Below are 19,769 nucleotides of genomic sequence, written 5' to 3' on the forward strand. Positions count from 1 at the left end.
AAATGCAATTAGAATAATAGTCCTCTCGGTTGCCATATGTAGGGATAACCACGGTATGCGCATATAACTTTAACCATACAATCGCTTAATAGTAATATGACGCGAAGGTAAAATACGTAGAGTATTGTAGTCACTTGGACAGCTACCTCCCTACTACATTCTTTCCTCGACGAGGAAGAGAGGGAATGGAGATCGACTGTCTTCATTCTCTTAGCCAAGAGAACGAATTAGCATTAGTCGAAGGAGAGCCTCAAGTTAGAACCGAGAACCGAAGAGGACAGCTCGGCTTCTTATGTTATCGGACAGAAGACTTCATGGACATAGTCTACAAGTCTGTTTCCCTTAAGAGCCTCAGTGAGGTAGTGACCTATGAATGAGGGTTTTTCTGAATCTTATCAATGAGAGCTTACACGCTTACGTGATATGTTATTGGGATCTTTGTCAATGTGAACTAACCCATTCACGTGACAAAGAGTTTTATATTTCGTCAATGGGGGCTTACCCACTTACCTGACAAAGCGTTCAGTATCTTGTCAATGGGGGAAACCCACTCATATGACAGAAAGTAATAGAGTAATTCGAGCATATATACTTCCTGAATCCCATAGAAATCGAGGAAGGAGCCTTATTCCTGCTCGAAGACTGGGCTTATGGCAGGTAGGACCCGAAGGTTCCCCTTCAGCAGCGCAGTCCTGAACGCAGAAGAGGCGTTTTATGACCCCGAAAACTGCTTTAAGTTTTACTAGTCCTTCCTTCTAGACAACCAGCTCATCAGAACCAACCTGACTACCTTATTCATGCAGGTTGGATAGTTTTTTGAGAGAAAGAGAGTCAGGGCTCCGAAACACCAATCTAGGAGTTAAAAGTCTCCTTCGTCCTGAACAGCCCTTTCAGATGGTGATGCAGATCTGAAAGTGTTTAGGAAACCTTAGCAGAGGACAGGAGAGACCTCCTCGGTGCGTCAACCAGGCTGGCAAAGTCGCCTTGGGCAGAGGAGGGAGCTCTCAGTCTGACATCCTCCCCTGTCTCATACCAAATACCTGCCTTCCGTTGAATCTTGACGGAGGCAGGGCAAAAGAGGTCTTGCATTGTGCTTTCCTCGACTCCATCCAGTCATGGACCTTCTTAAACGCTCTCTTGGTCGAAAGAGAAGTCCTCATTTTCACGAATCCCGGAGTCTTGCTGGATTTCGAAGAGGATAACTGAGAAGGAGGAGATCGAGGGGCCGAGGGTTGGAATTTATCTCCAAACGAAGCACGGAGTAAGTGGGCCAAGACTTGGTAGTCAGAAGACGCTGACGTTGAAGGTTTTTCTTCGTTTGCTTCCTCCAACGAGCTGCTCACTTCTCCCTCTCGCAGAAGCAGCAGACAAGACCACCGAAGGAAGAGGTATAAGGCCTTTAGGGCCAAGTTTCAATAAGGAGCGTTGCTGAGAAGACGAGTTCAGAGTACAAGGTTGTGGTTGTGTGTCTTCCAAAACAGCCTCAGCAGGTTCAGGCGCAGATGCGAAAGCTTCATGAAGAGCGTCTAGATGGGAGTCACGACAAACGTCCTCAAAAAGAGCATCTGAGCGTCGGCGAGTGTCCAGAAAAGCGTCACACTGGGCGTCCTGACGATCGTCCAGGAAAAAACAAAAGGCGTCATGCTGGGCGTCCTGACGAGCGTCCAGAAAGAAAAGCGTTGTGCTGGGCGTCCTGAACGAGCGTCCTAGAAAAGAAGCGTCGCGCTGGGTCGTCCTGACGATCGTGCCGTAAAACGCGTCGCGCTGGGCGGTCCTGAACGAGCTGCTCCCAGAAAATAAAAGCGTCATGCTGGGCGTCCAGCTTAGCAGCTTGAAAAGCGTCCAGCTTAGCTGCCGAACTAGCGTCATGCTTGGCAGCAGATGGAGCGTCCCTCAGGGACGAATGAGGGGCGTCTTGGCGAACTGCTTGACTAAGCGAAGCAGCTTGCATGGCGTCACGCTTAACAACTTGAAAACATCCTGCTTAGCAGCAGAGCGAACGTCACATTCTGCATAAGGAGCGTCACGAGAAAGAGACGAGCGAAGGAAGGAAGGCAAGGGGGAACTGTCTGGCCTTTGATAGGCAGTCTATCTATCCATCCTTCCTAAATAACGACGCGACTCTGCCTCTCTCTCGGCAAGCAACGAAGCAAGTTGTTGCTGCATTGAAAGGATGATCTTCTTTGTCGGAGAAGACTCCTTCTCAGAGGAAGGGCTGATCCTGTGAGAAGACGAGGGGCGAGAGGAGGACGCCTTCCTTCTTCCGTTCTCACAGGACCGCAACAGTTCTATTCCTGGAACGACTGGGGCGCTCAAAAGCGTCATCATCGGATGACGTCCTGGTCTTCTTTTGTGGAGGAAAGGCAGCAAAACTCTCCCGGAAGAGAGTTTTGCTTTCTCAGAAGAGAAAGGACGTCAAGCATCCTCCTCCCTGAGACCAAAGACGACGGCCGCCTGTGCGACATCTTGCGTCTTTGTTCTCTTCTGTGGTGGAAAGTCGTCAAAATGTTCAGGCGATGATTGCAACGCATGACGAGAGAGAGAGGACGTGAAGCGTCCTCTTCTATAAGCTGCTGTTTAGAGGGCGCGAGTCCTTCCGAGAGCTCCAACCCCTGCACGGGGTGGATACCTTGGAGGACGAGAAGCAATCCTTTAGGATTCATGCACGTGCACGATCTTTGGCAGCCTGGGAATGCGTCTTCAGGTCCTGCCAAAGGGATGCCAGATCGTGGGGAGTCTCCGTAACCCTCCTTTGGCTTTTGAACTTGCCCATTCCCTAATTCCTGGGAGTCCGGCAGAGATCCAGGCCTAGAGGCATTATAGGGCCGATCTGATGGCCCTCCACAACACTAGGGGCACTAACAACCTCACTACACCCACAACACTGATTGGAGAGAGAGCACTTTAGATTCCAAGATACGGATGGAATCCACAATAACAGAAAGGGCATTGCCTCTCACAGACACGTACCACCACAGAGTTAGGCAAAATAAAGTCTACAGGAGGTTAGTAGGTTCATTACCCTGACTTCTGTTTTTGCTGATGCAGTCTTGGAGGAAGACCTCCTGATTCTATCACGCTCTAATTTGCATACATACAAATCATACGTCTTCCCTTCGGAATCAGTCAAACATCACTCTTACATTGATCTTTCAATAAAGAAACATAAAAGTATATTAATACTCATTTCTATATATATACTTAATATAAATTTAATATATTAATAAATTAAGAAAAATGTGGAACGCTTCACGTTAATCTACTCTGTATAGTTCCAATTTTAGTATATGTATTGCCGAAGCAAGTACTACACCTTACGCATACCCAGTGAGGATCTACCGAAGGTTTCGGTAGCCTCACCTTACCCCTTGCAGACAACAAACTCTGAAACTAGCCGAACTAGATTCAGACGTCTTATGCAAAGAACAATCAAATTCAAATCAATTTATGATAGTGTATGCCTAGCCACAATCCAAGTCAATAAACCAAAAGACAATTAGGATACTTAAGCGGCAATGAAGTTTCAAAATCCTAAGACGAGGTACTGAAAACAGGTGTTGACAGTACCGGCGACAGAGAAAATCTGAATAGAAAATGGTAATGGTTCCTGATACCCGCCTCCCAGCGGTGGGAATGGGTACTAACCACCTGGCCGACCACTGCGTGTGTCGTAAGTTTTGATATTCTGTCGGACTTTGGAGAATACAGCTATATATATATGACAGGTAAGTTTCATGAACAAAAAAAAAAAAAAAATTTAAAATCACAAGACATAGTCAATTCATATTTCCACCTAAAACACGTCGTATAAGGAAAAATAACCTTGTCTCATATATGTCAATTATCTGGATATTCGTTTATGCCAACTAGAAGCAAGAAAATTCGCTCAGAATTGGCATTAAATATGGAGAAACAAACTTGTGTTTGCCATCAGCTGTTTGAAACCAAAACATTGGCCACTCCGCGGAATACTAGCTTAGATTTGCCGTAGTATTTTATAATACAATAATATGAGAATACATACAATATTATTGGATACAGTGAAGTAAAGTATAACTTTTAAAAGGATTTAAGGAAAAGATGCATAATTAATAAAATAACACCATGCATTTTTTGGAACAGTGGCGGACAAGAACGAACATGAAAAAACATCCTTTGACAATGTGGAGGGTAGTTAGAAAAGCTGCCTTAATTTGTATCATATATGTACAAAAATAAATATACCCTATACGTAATATGATATTGTTATTGTGGACAATAAAGTTTCATACATACTTACCTGGCAGATATATACTTAGCTATAGACTCCGTTGTCCCCGACAGAAATTCAAATTTCACGGCACACTCTACAGGTAGGTCAGGTGATCTACCCGCCTGCCGCTGGGTGGGAGGAATAGGAACCATTACCATTCTTGAGCCAGATTTTCTCTTCCACCTGTCTCCTGAGGGGAGGCTGGGTGGGCCATACAATCGTATATATCTGCCAGGTAAGTATGTATGAAACTTTATTGTACAATAACAATATCATTTTCATACATTCAACTTCCCTGTCATATTACATTAGCTAGCTGATTGGCACCTTTGGCGGAGGGTAAGAGACAGGCTAATTACTGACCGGACAGGTAAACAACATATGTTGTAGGTAATAAAAGTTAATTAACAATACCCTGGTTCCTATCTGTTTAGGCGGAAGATTTCATAGCTTATGCTTAGAAGTCTGCTCGCCTCAAAAGCTTCAGCGAGGGTGTGCCCTATGGCTGAGAACTCTTGAAAGGACTGTCAATGGGGTCTTATCCACTTACTCAACAGAGACCTGATGGCAATTGTCCACTGGGGTCCTATCCACTTACATGACAATATACCTATGCCTATTGGCATACAAAGGAGTACACACTGATCCCGATCACCCGATCCTAACCGTGGATTAGTATTTACGATTGAAAAGCGTTATCCCCAAACACTTTTCAAACAACCTAAAAACTCAACACCAAATTATTTTAAAATCACACTATAAAATATAAGGACAAAAAACAAATTTAAGGATCAGTCTTCTCTCCTTTCCCCAGCACTGTATCCGCTGATACATAAGGTCCCAGAGAGAAGCATTTCTCGTATGTTACCCTCACATCTTTTAAGTAATGTGAGGCAAACACTGAGTTACACCTCCAATACGTGGCTGCTAAGATGTTCTTCATCGACATGTTCTTGTTGAACGATAACGATGTACCAACTGCACGTACCTTGTGTGCTTTAACCCTTAATGTCTTATATGAATCGCTATCACAACTCATGTGAGCTTCAGTTTATAACATTTCCAACAAAAAAAGCTAAAGCATTTTTTAACATTGATCTTCTCGGGTCTTTAACAGCACACCAGAGGCTTTGATTGCAGCCCTGCAACTGCTTCTTCTTCTGCAAATAAAACTTCAAAGCTCTAACAGGGCATAATGTTCTTTCCATCTCATTTCCCACTAATTGAGAAAGCCTTTTCTTCAAAAGTCCTAGGCCAAGGTCTCGAGGGATTTTTGTTTTTTTAGCTAAAAACAAAGCTGAAAGACATACAGCCGAGTCCCCCTTAAAACCCACTCTCGAGTCTAGAGCTTGCAACTCACTCTTTTCGCAGTAGCGAGAGCTATTAGGAAAATACATTTTCTTGTTATATCTCTGAAAGACGCTTTATCGGGAGGTTCGAATCTCTCTGACATTAGATATCTGAGAACCACATCTAGGTTCCAACTAGGGGTGAGAGAAGTTCTTGATTTTGTCGTCTCAAATGATCTAATTAAATCATGCAGATCTTTGTCATTCTCTATGTTCAGGCCCCTATTCCTGAACACAGCAGACAACATGCATCTATAAACCTTTAATGGTTGACACTGCTAGCTGAGATTCTTCTCGTAAATATAAAAGAAAATCAGCAATTTCGGTCACAGAGGTATCGGAGGAGGACAGCTTCTTCGCCTTGCACCATCTACGGAAAACTTCCCACTTCGATTGGTATATCCGCATGGTTGAGGACCTTCTTGCTCTAGCAATTGCTTTTGCAGCTTTGCGAGAAAAGCCTCTCGCTCTGACCAGTCTTTCGATAGTCGAAAGGCAGTCAGGGCGAGAGCGTGGATGTTTTTTGTTTTTGTACCTCTCGAAGTGGGGTTGTTTGAGCAGATCTGTCCTTTCGGGAAGAGATCTGGGGAAGTCCACTATCCATTCCTGTACCTCTGTGAACCATTCTCTTGCAGGCCAATAAGGAGCGATCAATGCCATCCTCATTCCTTCCGAAGACACGAACTTCCTCATTACTTCCCCCGGCATCTTGAATGGGGGAAACACATACGCGTCTATGCCCGTCCAGTTCATGAGCATGGCATCGATTGACAGGGCTCTGGGATCGTCCCCCAACGAGCAAAAGTTTTCCATCCTTCTGGATAGGAACGTTGCAAATAGGTCTACTTGAGGCTTCCCCCAAAGAGACCATAGTTGCTGGCAGACTTGTGAATGAAGGGTCCATTCTGTTGGAAGGACCTGGTTCTTTCTGCTCAATCTGTCCGCTCTTATGTTTCTCCCTCCTTGAACGAACCTCGTCAGGAGCCGTATCCCTCTTTCCTCCGTCCAGATCAACAGATCCCTTGCCAGCTCGTAAAGGGAGAAAGAGTGTGTCCCCCTTGTTTTCTGATATATGCCAGAGCCGTGGTGTTGTCCGAGTTGACCTGGACCACCATGCCTCTGACTTCGTTCTCGAAATGTCTCAGTGCCAAGTGTACGGCTATGAGTTCTTTTGCGTTTATGTGCCAGGTCTTCTGTTCTTCCGTCCAGATGCCTGACACCTCCTTCGTCCCTAGTGTTGCTCCCCATCCTGTGTCCAAAGCGTCGGAGAACAACACTAGGTGAGGGTTCTGAAGAGACAAGGACACTCCTTCATTCCTTCTTAGCGGTTCTAACCACCATCGCAAGTGGTGTTTGATGCTCTCTTCTATGGGAAAGGTATCCATAAGATCTCCCTTCTTCCTGTTCCAACTTCTTCTTAGATGGAACTGCAAGGGTCTCATATTCAGCCTCCCCAGAGAAACGAACTGCTCTAGCGACGAAAGGGTGCCCAGAAGACTGAGCCATTCCCTCGCTGAGCTTTGTTTCTTTCTCTAGGAAGACCGAGATCTTTTCCACCCTTTCGTAATCCTTTCTTGGGATGGATATGCTCGAAAACCGCGAGAATCCATCCGAATCCCCAGATAGACGATGGTCTGTCTGGGGATCGTGTGAGATTTCCCGAGGTTCGAGCAATCCGAGAGATCTGACTAATTGCAGAGTTATCTCCAAGTCCTCAAAACACTGTTGTTTTGACTGTGCTCTTATAAGCCAGTCGTCTAAGTAAAGCGATATCCTCACCCCCTTCAGATGTAGCCATCTTGCTACGTTCCTCATCAACGCCGTAAACACCTGAGGAGCTGTCGAGAGGCCGAAGCACAAAGCCCTGAACTGATAAATCCTTCCTGCACCATGAACCGAAGATATTTCTTCGACGAATGATGCAGGGGGACGTGAAAGTAAGCACCTTGAAGGTCGAGGGAGACCATCCAATCTCCTGGACGGAGAGCAGAGAGGACCGAACTGGATGTCTCCATGGAGAACTTCGTCTTCTCCACGAAGCGGTTCAATGCACTCACGTCCAGGACCGGCCTCCACCCTCCCGAGGCTTTTGGCACAAAAAAAAGAGGCGATTGTAAAAGCCCCGAGAGTGCGGATCCTGTACTCTCTCGATGGCCTCCTTCTCCAACATCTGCTGTACCAACCCGAGAAGGGCATCTCTTTTTACAGGTCTTTGTATCTCGCTGACAGCTCCCTCGGTGTCGTCGTCAATGGAGGTCTGTTCCTGAAGGGAAGAGGTATCCTTTCTTGAGAACTTGTAGGGACCAAGAATCCGCTTTCCTTGAAGCCCATGCTTCTGAAAATCTCAGAAGCCTGGCCCCTACTGGTGCTTGGAGGACTGGAACCTCATTTAGGATTCTTTCTCGGGACTCTGATAGAAGATCTTCCTCTTTTCTCCCCTCCTCTCTTCCTTGGGGCTCGGCTAGAAGTTCTACCTCGAAAGGGCTGTTGGGCAGTTCTTGGCTCCCTCTTTGCGACAGGAGCAGCTGGTCTAGGTTTTCTTAGCAGATTGTACCAGCAAATCTTGTGTTGCCTTCTCAGTAAGCGTGTGGGAAATATCCCTCACTAAATGAGAAGGAAACAATTGTTTAGACAGAGGGGCATATAAAAGAGAAGCCCTCTGTACTGGAGAGACTGCTTAGTTAGAAAAGAACCATAGACAGACCTCTTCTTCAATACTCCTTCCCCGAAAAGGGATGCCACTTCAGCCGATCCATCCTGCACCGCCTTTTCCATACAGGCCCAAGAACACTATGCAAGACTTCTGGCTCTAAAAACTGAGGGTCTTGCGTCTTCTTGGCCAAAGCCCCAAGGGACCAGTCTAGGAAGTTAAAAACTTCCAAAACATGGAATATTCCCTTGAGGAGATGGTCCATTTTGGACATTGTCCACCTTGTTTTGGCCGATGGAAGTGCGTGTCTCCTCGCCGAATCCACCAAGGTCGAGAAGTCCGCTTCAGCAGATGAGGGAAGAGCAAGTCCCGTAGATTCTCCTGTGCTGTACCAAATCCCTCTCCTTCCCGATAGCCTGGAAGGGGGACAGGTAAACACAGTCTTTCCCGCCTCCTCCTTGGTTTTAAGCCAATTTCCGAAAGACTGCAAAGCCCTCTTCATTGAGATGGTCGGTTGCATATTCAAAAAGGAGGAAGACTTTGCAGTCTCGTACTTGAAAATAAAGACCGAGGAGAAGGAGGGGCAGCAGGACTCAGGGACTCTCCAAATTCTTTTAATAAGAGGGCTGTCAATGTCTTATAGTCCTGTAAGACCTGCCCCCTTATTATTTTCTTCAATGAGTCCGAGACATCTTCTAATTCTTGCTGAGTTTTATTCGGAGATGAGTGCGCAACTGGAGGAGGAGGACTCCTCTCTCGGGAAGGTGAAGGGCTCGTAGCAACACCGACTGCAACCTGACAAGGGCTACGGCCGCCTGTGCGCATCTTGACTCCCTTGCCAGGTGAAGGGCCGATGTTGTCCTTTTATACTAAGGCCCTCCTGACAAGGACGACAGCCGCCTGTGCGGCAACTCTCGTCCCTATCAGGGGAAGTTCTTAAATGTCTCTCCCTTTTTTCAGAATCAGTCCTTCCTGACAGGGGCTACGGCCGCCTGTGCGACGTCTAGAGACCCTGTCAGGAGAAAACTGATCCTGAGAAAAATCCCAAAGAGGAGCCTCCAAGTCCGCTTCAAACTCCGATAATGTTTCCGAATCATAGCGCCTGAAGCTTGGTCCTTCTAGTTTGTATAAGTCTTTGCGCCTGCTTGTCATATGATGGATGTCAGGCGCTCGACGCTTGGTATAGTTTAGGCTCTTTACGCCTAAGATCAGGCTCTTCAGGCGCTTTACGCTTGGCTTCAGGCACTCCAGGCGCTTTGTGCCTCATTTCAGGCGCTCTAGGCGCAAAGGCGCTCGTTTCAGGCGTTTCAGGCTCTCCAAGCGCCTCGTTTCAGGCGCTTTGCGCCTCATTTCAGGTGCTCCAGGCGTTTTGCGCCTCGCTTCAGGAGCTTTGCGCCTCACTTCCGGCGCGGAGCATTTCAGGCGCCTTGAGTTTTGATTCAGGAGTCCTAAGCGTTTTTCTTCTCGTTTCAGGAGTTTCAAACGCTTTGTGTCTCATTTCAGGAGTTTCAGGCGCCTTACGTCTGACTTCCAAAGTTTCAGAAGGTTTACGCCTCGATCCAGACGCCTCAGGCGCTTTTCTTCTAGTAGGAGATTCAGGCTCTTCTAGATATTTATATAAATCCTCTCGCCTTGATGGCGTTTTGCGCCTGACAGGAGCCTGACGTCTGGCTGGTGACAGGCTCCTGGCAGGAGCCTCGTCCGAGCTCTCAGAGAGTTCCATAGGACGGGATCTTTTAATTGGAAGGAATTTATCCTTCCTTCTAGGAGGATCCTTCTTAAGCACTCCTACTAATAAAGATATCTGCTTTTGCATATTCTCCAAATCTTTGTAGCTACGTCCTCTTTTTCAATCTCCGATGAAGAAGGAGCTTCTGAATAAACCTCCTTCCTCCTCTTTTCCGGAGGATATTCTTCCAGAAATTCTTCAGGGCTAGAATAATAAAATGCTGGAGACTTCCACGATCTCTTTGAAGGTCTCGATAATCTATCCGAACTCCATCCTTTCTTGGACGACGAATCAGATGAAGAAAAACACTGTTTCAGGAAGTCTTTCCAACGACTATCCTTGGCAGTCTGGGACGCAACTACAGAATCTGCCGAGGGGACGCCTGACTGGTGGGGATTCTCTGAAACCTCCCTGCGGCTTTTCGATATTTCTTCTCCTCTGGGCTTGGGAGCTTGAAAGAGGCCTAGACCTGGGAGCGAGACAGAGCCGATCAGACGCACCCTCCACTTCACTGGGAACACTTTCACTGCACTTACCTTCTAGTTCCTTTAGTTTACGCTCCATTTCCAGAAGCGAAGCTTTCAGACTCGCAATTTCAAATGCTGAACTTGCCGAATCAGTTAACTGAGAAGGTAAAGCTGTATGGGAGGGAAACCAATTAGGGCGTTAGAGATAGCAATCGTCCGCTAACTGGCTCGTTAGAGACCGACCTACTCACACTCTTGAAAGAGGCTTTTCTAGCCCTATCCCTTTCCAACTTTCTCAAGTAGGAATCAAGCATCTTCCATTCCTCCTCATTCAAATCCTTGCATTCATCACATGTATTCAATTGTGAGCATACATTCCCTCTACAATTCTTACAAGTGTTGTGAGGATCTACCGAAGCTTTCGGTAGTCTCACATAAGAACTCTCATTCACACACACTCTGAACGAAATCGAAACGTCAGACATTATGAGAAAATTCCAAATCCAAAATCCAAAAAACAGTCCACAATAGCGTATGCCAAACCAGAGATCCAATACGTCACCAATTAGCAGTCCAAAAGATCAACGGCGTAATGAAATTCGAAAGTCAAAGTCAGGAGGAACTAGCAAACGATTTTACCAGTTCCGGCGACAGAGAAAATCTGGCTCAAGAATGGTAATGGTTCCATATTCCTGCCACCCAGCAGCAGGCAGGTAGATCACCTGACCAACCTGTAGTGTGTACCGCGAAATTTGAATTTCTGTCGGGGACGACGGAGTCTATAGCTAAGTATATATCTGACAGGGAAGTTGAATGTATGAAAATATTTTTTTAACATTTTAAATATAAGAGCATGAACATTTATAAGATCAAGACATCGATCGCTAAATTTGCACATTTTTTTTTTTTTTATCTCAATAGTATTTTTGGAAGAGCAGCAGGCAGCTGCTTACAAGAATGAACATGAAAAAACATCGTATTGATAACGTGAAGGGCAGTTTCAAAAACTGCCTTAATATCATATTTCTGTGCAAATTAAAAATACCCTATACATAATACATTTGCATACACATTTTACACATGAAAGCATGAAGATTTATAAAATCAACACATCGATCGCTAAATTTGCACTTTTTTTAACTCTATATTTTCGGAAAAGCGGCAGGCCATGGCTTACAAGAATGACATGAAAAAACATCATATTTGATAACATGAAGGGCAGTTTCAAAAGCTGCCTTTGTATCATATTTATGTCCAAAAATAAAAATACCTACACGTAATACATTTTCATACACATTTTAAACATAAAAGCATGAACATTTATAAATCGACACATCCATAGCTAAATTTGCACTCATTTCATAAACACGATATTTTCGGCATAGAACAGCATCAGAGGCATATATTTTTACCATAATACCTATGTAATAACTCTAAATACAATATTTTAATATCATTTGCATAACCTTTATAGACTGTACGGTATTTCTACAAATGTATGTACTCGTTAGACATAACGGCGCTAGTGGCGTTGTTGACTGAAAATTGTGCCTAAAAAATACCTTAAAAAGCCTTATTTTTTAAAGCACCAATAACCTTTCCATTTCAATTATTAGACCACTAAGCTGCTTGGTTATCACTGTCACTTTCATAGGAGCAGATCCTTTCACATGTTCAACGATGCGCTCTTTATCTTTGATAATGGTAGCAACAGTCGAATGACTAAGGCCAAGCGAGCGGCCAATGTTTGTTGGCGTTTCTCCATTCTCAGATCACTTTATAATGTCCACTTTAATTTCCATGGTGATGGCCTTTCTTCTTCGATGCATTACCATCAGAAGAGTCCGCCTTGCGCTTGGGAGCCATAACAAAGGGCAAAAAGTTACAAAAACGATACAACACGAGGGAGAGAGAGGCAGCGAAAACAACCAAAATGGCATATGGGCGAGGAATGAGCGTAGCGAAGCGATGCCGTCCTCTCCCCCACAAAGCGTATTCTTCCGCCGTGCGCCCGAAACTAGTTCACGTTTGTTTACGTCGCTTACTACGCTAAACCGCGTAAGACGGAACGACGCATAAAATTATTTTTTATATTTTTATGGGGGCGCGTTCGTAACCAAGAAAAAGCGTAAGTTGAGACCGGCGTAACCCGAGGACTTACTGTATACGTAGTCATGGGTCCCAAGAAACTTGAAATTCATGGAAAGAAGAGGATGCTCTCTTTGGAAACGAAGATGGAGATTATCAAGAAGTATGAGGCTGGTATGCCATTGAGTGTGATTGCAAAGGAATACGGCCGAAATCCGTCGACAATAGGCACCATTCTTAAGCAGAAGGATGCCATCAAAGCAGCTACACCTTCCAAGGGCGTCACTATTTTGTCCAGCTAAGAGGACCCACATGCACTACGTGATGGAAAGGCTTCTTCTTGTCTGGATAAAAGACAAAGAAATCGCTGGCGATACGATAACGGAGACGGCAATCTCCCACAAGGCCAGTGCTATTTTCGGCTATTTGATTGCCAAGGCCGAAGACGACGGAGGAGAAGGGACATCACGCCAACCTCAGACTTCAAGGCTTCGCATGGGTGGTTTTTTTCGAGAAATTCCGTAAACGGACTGGCATCCATTTGGTGGTGCGGCATGGGGAGGCTGCCAGCTCGGACACGAAAGCGGCCGAAGCCTTTAATAAACAGACGTTCAACGAGATGATGACCAAAGAAGGCTACAGTTCTCAGCAAGTCTTCAACTGTGATGAGACTGGCCTTTTTTGGAAAAAAATGCCTCGTCGAGGCGTACATCACGGAGGAAGAGAAGCAGCTACCCGGGCATAAGCCTATGAAAGACAGGCTTACGCTCGCACTTTGTTCGAACGCCAGTGGGGATTGCAAGGTGAAGCCCCTACTGGTCTATCATTTCGAGACTCCTTGAACCTTCAAGGCCCACAAAGTGCTTAAAGAGAAGCTTCCAGTGATGTGGAGGGCTAATGCAAAAGCCTGGGTAATGAGGCTTTTGTTCACAGAGTGGGTAAATCTGTGTTTCGGCCCGACAGTGAAGAAACTCTTGGAAGAGAAGCGCCTCCTTCTGAAATGCCTGCTGGTGTTGGACAATACCCCTGCTCACCCTCCTGGCCTTGAGGAAGATATCCTAGCGGAGTATTCGTTCATCAAGGGTCTTTATCTTACACCTAACACCACCCCTCTCCTCCAGCCCATGGACCAGCAAGTGATATCGAACTTTAAGAAGCTGTATACGAAACTTCTTTTTAAGATTTGTTTCGACATCACCGATACCACAAACCTCACCTTACATGAATTTTGAAAGGAGCATTTCGATGTTGTGATATGCATCCGACTCATTGACCAAGCTTGGCAGGAGGTTTCGAAGCGAACCTTGAATTCCTCGTGGAGAAACTCTGGCCTGATGCCGTACCCGCCTGAGACTTCGAGGGATTCGACTTGGGCGAAGCTGGTGCTGCAGATTCAGAAACAGTTGACAATCCTGAAACTGTTTTGCAACCAGATCTTGACGAGATCATTGCACTCGGCAAGTCCATGGGGCTGGTCGTCAACGAGGACGACATCAACGACCTTCTCGAGGAGCACCAAGAGGAGCTTACAACGGATGACCTGAAGGAGTTGGAGGCCATGCAACATAACGTCGTTCAAGAGGAGTTCTATAGCAGCGGCGAGGAGGAGGACGACCCTATGACAACGCAGAAATTAAGGATGTACTAGCTGCTTTTCATAAAGTGCAATCATTTGTAGAAAAAAAGACACCCTGAAAAGGCTTACACAGGTTGTATGCTTGCGCAGTTCGATGAGGCTTGCCTTGGTTGTTTCAGGAACATTGTGAAAAGTAGGTAGAAGCAATCTTCCTTGGATAGATAGTTATTTTTTAAAGAGGCCTTTAGTAGGAGTAAGCAAAAAGGAAGATCCAATTGATACTAAAAAACAGAAAGTTGAAAGTGGTGATGAAGTTGAAATTTTGTAAAAAAAAAAAAATGTAAAAATAAAAAAAAATAAAAATTTCTAATTTTAGTTTTTTGTTAAGTGTTACAGTTTTGTTAATGTGTTTCGTAAAGTTTAGTTTATGTATGGTTTTCCTTACATTTTTTTATGTGTTTCGTAAAGTAAAGTGTACATACGTATCTGCCGTTTGTCCTCCTCTGTCGCCACTTTCGGAGATAGCCTCACTCGAAAGGTAAGCTTCCACATTTTACTACATACGTACGGTATTTCTTGTATACCATGTACACTAATACACTTTATTTACATGTAATTAGCAGTACGTATTAAGTTAGGTATTGAATGGTCCAAATTGTTGTAGTCATTGTTTATAGGTCAATTTAGCTTTATTATGAAATTTACTGGGGTGTTTTTGGAGGGCTTGGAACGGATTAGCCATTTTACATGTAAAATGCGGTCCAAGATATGAAAAGCTCATGATATGAAGGTCGCCTCGGAACGGATTAATTTCGTATCTTGAGGTACCACTCTACCTGGGAATTATTGGGAATAATAGGAGACGATATAAAACCCTTAAGAGATGAAGGACATGAACCAGGAAAAGAATATATGCAGAGACTTAAGGTGATACTTAAGTCAAAATTCAATGCCAGAACATGGTGAAAGTCAAAATTCAATGCCAGAAACATGGTGAAAGCCATAGACACGTGAGGAGTACCAATAATCAAATACAGCATAGGAGTACTGGAGGTGACGAAGGCTGCACTCCGTAGTATAGACCAGAAAATCAGGGAACACATGACGATACGCAAAGCACTACACCCAAGAGCAAATACAAACTACATATAGCACGAAAGGAAGGAGGAAGAGGTCTACCAAGCATAGAGGACTGCACATCAACATCAAGAGCAGAGCACTTGGGCAATATCTGAAAACCAGTGAAGACGAGTGACTAAGAAGGACTGATAAAAGTAGACGAAGACCCAGAAATATACAGACATGAGAACGAAAAACAGAACAGAAGAATAGCACAACAAACCAATGCACAGACAGTACATGAGACAGACTAAAGAACTGAACAGCAATGAAACATGGCAATGGCTATAGAGGAGAGAACTAAAGAAGGAAACTGTAGGAATGCTAGGTGGCACAAGATCAAAGCCCAAAGAACCAGATATGTCCAAAGAACAATAGATGGAAATAACATCTCACCCATATGCAGGAAATGCAATTTGAAAAATGAGACAATAAACTAAATAGCAAGGAAATGTCCGGCACTTGCACAGAACCAGTACAAAAAGAGGCATGATTCAGTAGCAAAACCCCTCCACTGGAACCTGTGCAAGAAACATGTTCTAGCTTGCATTATAGTATTAGTGGTAGGAACACCAACCTGAGAGAGTAATAAAAAACGATCTGGGATAGATCCTCAGGGACTGTGGCATCAGAACAGATAAAAGTGATACGTGCCAATAGACCAGACTTGGCGCTGATGGACAAAATGGAGAAGAAAGCAAAATGGCACACACAGTGAGAAAAGTGATGGACTCCTAAGGGGGTAGGATGCAACCCAATATAAAAACCACTCAGTCAAACAGGATGACTGTGATAGAATATGTAACAGATATATCTTTAATAAGTACTGCAGCCATCATGGACTAGGATGAAATATTTATGAAAATTTTTAGGGTGGGAAGTAACCATAACACAGTAAAAACTATAGCTACTTGTTCAACATGAAATTAAAGTAGCACACATGCAGTACTTGTAATTTTCATTATATTTTTCAAGGCTGTATTTAACACATCACAGGACCTTCTTCAAAACTTATAATGATACATAACAAGAGAAGGAAGGCAGAATGAGAGATTTTTACATGATTGCCTCCACTACAAGGTCTTGGTTCTGTTACTAAACAAATTTTGTTAATTTTCAGGAAGCCAGACACCCCTGTCTGTTAAATTAAGTGCCAGTAAATTATTTTCACTACTGAATGTAGAATTTTTAAAGTTCTCTGCTTAACATTTTCACAAACTCAAGAAAGGAAAAACAAAATTAAATCAAACATTTTTGCTGAACATTTGATTATGAAATAGATCGTAATCACTTACTTGAGGTACTTTCCTTTGTATTATTGTCTTCTGTAATGATAAGTTTACCAGTTTTTGAGTCCACTTTGAAGCCTGAGTCTTCCTTGCCATTTTCAAGCCTCTTAGTGCTTGATGCTTTGAGTATCGGTCGCTTTGAAACCATTGCTTTACCAGCTGATGCATCTAGAAGGTCCACAATTTCATCCTGAAAATATCAGAGGGGTATAATTTGTGCCCTACTTTTAACCATTTGAGACATAAAGAATATATTTTATGTCATTTGAGAAATAAAGAATATATTTTATATGTATGTGGTTTATTAGGTACAAAAGTAGAAAAATGATATTGTTATTTTTACAATTAAGTTTTGTACATACTTACCTGGCAGACAATATACTTAGCTTACGTCTCTGACGTCACGACAGAATTCAAAACTCGCGGCTACACGACAGGTAGGTCAGGTGATCTACCTTTACCCGCCAGCTGGGAAGCGGGTGTAAGAACCAACATACCTTTCTTGCCAGATTTTTTTCTCTCTTATACCTGTCTCCTGAGGGGAGGCTGGGCGGGCCATCAATCGTATATGTCTGCCAGGTAAGTATGTACAAAACTTTGTAAAATAACAATATCATTTTTGTACATGAACTTTCCTGTCAGACATATACTTAGCTGATTGACACCCTTGGTGGAGGGTACAAGACAGAAAATAACAAAGAAAAGGTAAACAACACCTGTTGTAGGATAAAAATAACCTTGGTTCTTACCTGTTTAGGCTGAAGACTTCATAGATACTGTCTATTAGTCTGCATAGCCATAAGAGCTACAGCGAGGGCGTGACCTACAGCTGAAAAGCTCTTGGGTTCTACTAACGGGACTTGATATCCGCTTACTTAGTAGAATCCAAGTCGGATCATGTCAATGGGGGTTCGCCCTCTTCTATGACAGAACCTGTCCACTACCAACGCAGGGAGCTTCAAACCAAATCCGATCACCTAACCAAACTAAAGTTATTAGTATTACGAAACGAAAAAAGATGCCTACCTGCATCATTTTTCATACAACCATATGAACTCAATTAACAAAAACAAGGGAAAAAACTACTAAGGATATGTTCCAGCTCCCTGCCCCAGCACCGAATCCGCCGATACGTACGGGCCTAACGCGAAGCACTCGTCATACATAAATACTGACGTCTTTTAGGTAGTGGTTGGCGAATACTGAATTACATCTCCAGAATGTAGTTTTCATCAGATTCTGAAGAGACATATTCTTCTTAAAGGCCAAGGAAGTGGCAATTGCTCTCACTTCATGAGCCTTGACTTTTAGGAGCTTGAAATGTTCTTCATTACAAGATCTATGTGCTTCTTTCACAACACTTCTAATGAAGAAAGACAGCGCATTTTTCGACAATGGTCTGCTGGGGTCCTTTACAGAGCACCATAGTCTGTCCTCAATGGCCTAAAGGGTTTTCTTCTTCTGAAGGTAGTATTTTAAACTCCTAACAGGGCAAAGAGTTCTTTCAGGTTCTTCCCCTACTAGGGCCGATAAACCACGAACCTCAAAGTTCCTTGGCCAAGGATTTGAGGGGTTCTCATTTTTTGCTAAAAACGAAGGAAGGAAGGAACAAACCACGGAATCTCCTTTGAAACCTACCCTTCCTTCTAGGGCATGAATCTCACTAACCCTTTTCGCGGATGCTAAAGCCATGAGAAAGAGAGCTTTCCTCGTGAGATCTTTGAAGGAGGCTAAATGTGGTGGTTCAAACCTAGCGGACCTCAGGAAACGAAGAACCACGTCCAGATTCCAACTTGGAACTTCGTTCGAAGTTTTCTTGGAAGATTCAAAAGATCTTAATAGATCATGAAGATCTTTGTTATTCGAAAGATCTAAATTCCTATGTCTGAACACCGCAGCCAGCATGCTTCGGTATCCTTTGATAGTAGATACTGCCAAACCGCATTTTTCTCTGAGGAAAACTAGGAAATCTGCTATCTGAGTCACAGAGGTACTGGAAGAGGAAAACTTCTGGTTCCTGCACCACCGGCGAAAGACGTCCCACTTCGACTGGTAGACTTTAAGAGTCGAAGGTCTTCTAGCTGAGGCGATAGCCTTAGCAGCTTTTGTCGAAAACCCCTTCGCTCTGACAAGACTTTTGACAGTCGAAAGCCAGTCAGATTGAGAGCGGGGAGGTTTCTGTGATACCTGTCGAAGTGGGGTTGTTTGAGCAAATCTTGTCTTTGTGGAAGTGCTCTTGGAAAGTCCACCAACCATTCCAGTACCTCTGTGAACCAATCTTGGGCGGGCCAGAACGGAGCTACTGGCGTCATTCTTGTCATCTCCGAGATAGCAAATTTCTTGAGGGTTGTCCCAGTACTTTGAAGAAGGGGGGAAAGGCGTAGACGTCTAGACCTGTCCAATCTAGGAGAAACGCATCCACTGATACTGCTCCTGGGTCTGATATCGGGGAGCAGTAAAGTTCGATTCTTGCGTTCTTTGCTGTTGCAAAGAGATCGATGTGAGGTCTGCCCCATCTTCTCCACAGGTCTTGGCATACCTCTGAGTGGAGGGTCCACTCGGAAGGCAGGAGTTGATTCTTCCTGCTCAGGAGATCGGCCCTGACGTTCCTTTCTCCCTATACGAATCTGGTGAGAAGACTGATCTTCCTTGTTTGAGACCACAGCAGAAGATCCCTTGCTGTTTCGTACAAGGAGAAGGAGTGCGTCCCCCCTGTTTTTGATGTACGCCAAGGCTGTTGTGTTGTCCGAATTGACCTGCACTACTGCATTTCGGACGTGGGGCTCGAAGGCTTTCAATGCCATCCAGACTGCCATCAACTCTTTCTTGTTGATGTGCCAGGACACCTGATCCCCCTTCCAGGTGCCTGACACTTCTCTTGTCCCGAGCGTCGCTCCCCAACCTGCTTCCGATGCGTCGGAAAACAACACATGGCTGGGGTTCGGCATGTAAAGAGACATTCCTTCCACAAAACGAAGTGGGTTGTCCCACCACCGAAGGTCTCTCTTGATTCCCCTTGAGATCTTGAAGGAGAACTCCAGATCTAGGGAGAGACGCCTCCAGTTCTGGTATAGGAAGAACTGTAGAGGCCTGAGATGCAACCTTCCTAGAGAAACGAATTGCTCCAACGAGGAGAGTGTCCCCAGCAGACTCATCCACTCCCTCGCTGTGCATGCATCTTTCTCTAGGAAGGTCGTTATTTTCTCGTAGCACCGAAGCTATCCTCTCTGGCGACGGAAAAGCCCGAAAA

The 19,769-nt window shown here is 44.5% G+C and overlaps 1 pseudogene; it reads right to left on the reverse strand.

Moving 5' to 3' along the window:
* The window catches only part of LOC135200676 (RRP12-like protein), a 192,522-nt pseudogene that overhangs the window by 44,657 nt on the left and 128,096 nt on the right, over nucleotides 1-19,769 (reverse strand).

Source organism: Macrobrachium nipponense, chromosome 27, assembly GCF_015104395.2.
Source record: "Macrobrachium nipponense isolate FS-2020 chromosome 27, ASM1510439v2, whole genome shotgun sequence".
Taxonomy (NCBI): Eukaryota; Metazoa; Arthropoda; class Malacostraca; order Decapoda; family Palaemonidae; genus Macrobrachium; species Macrobrachium nipponense.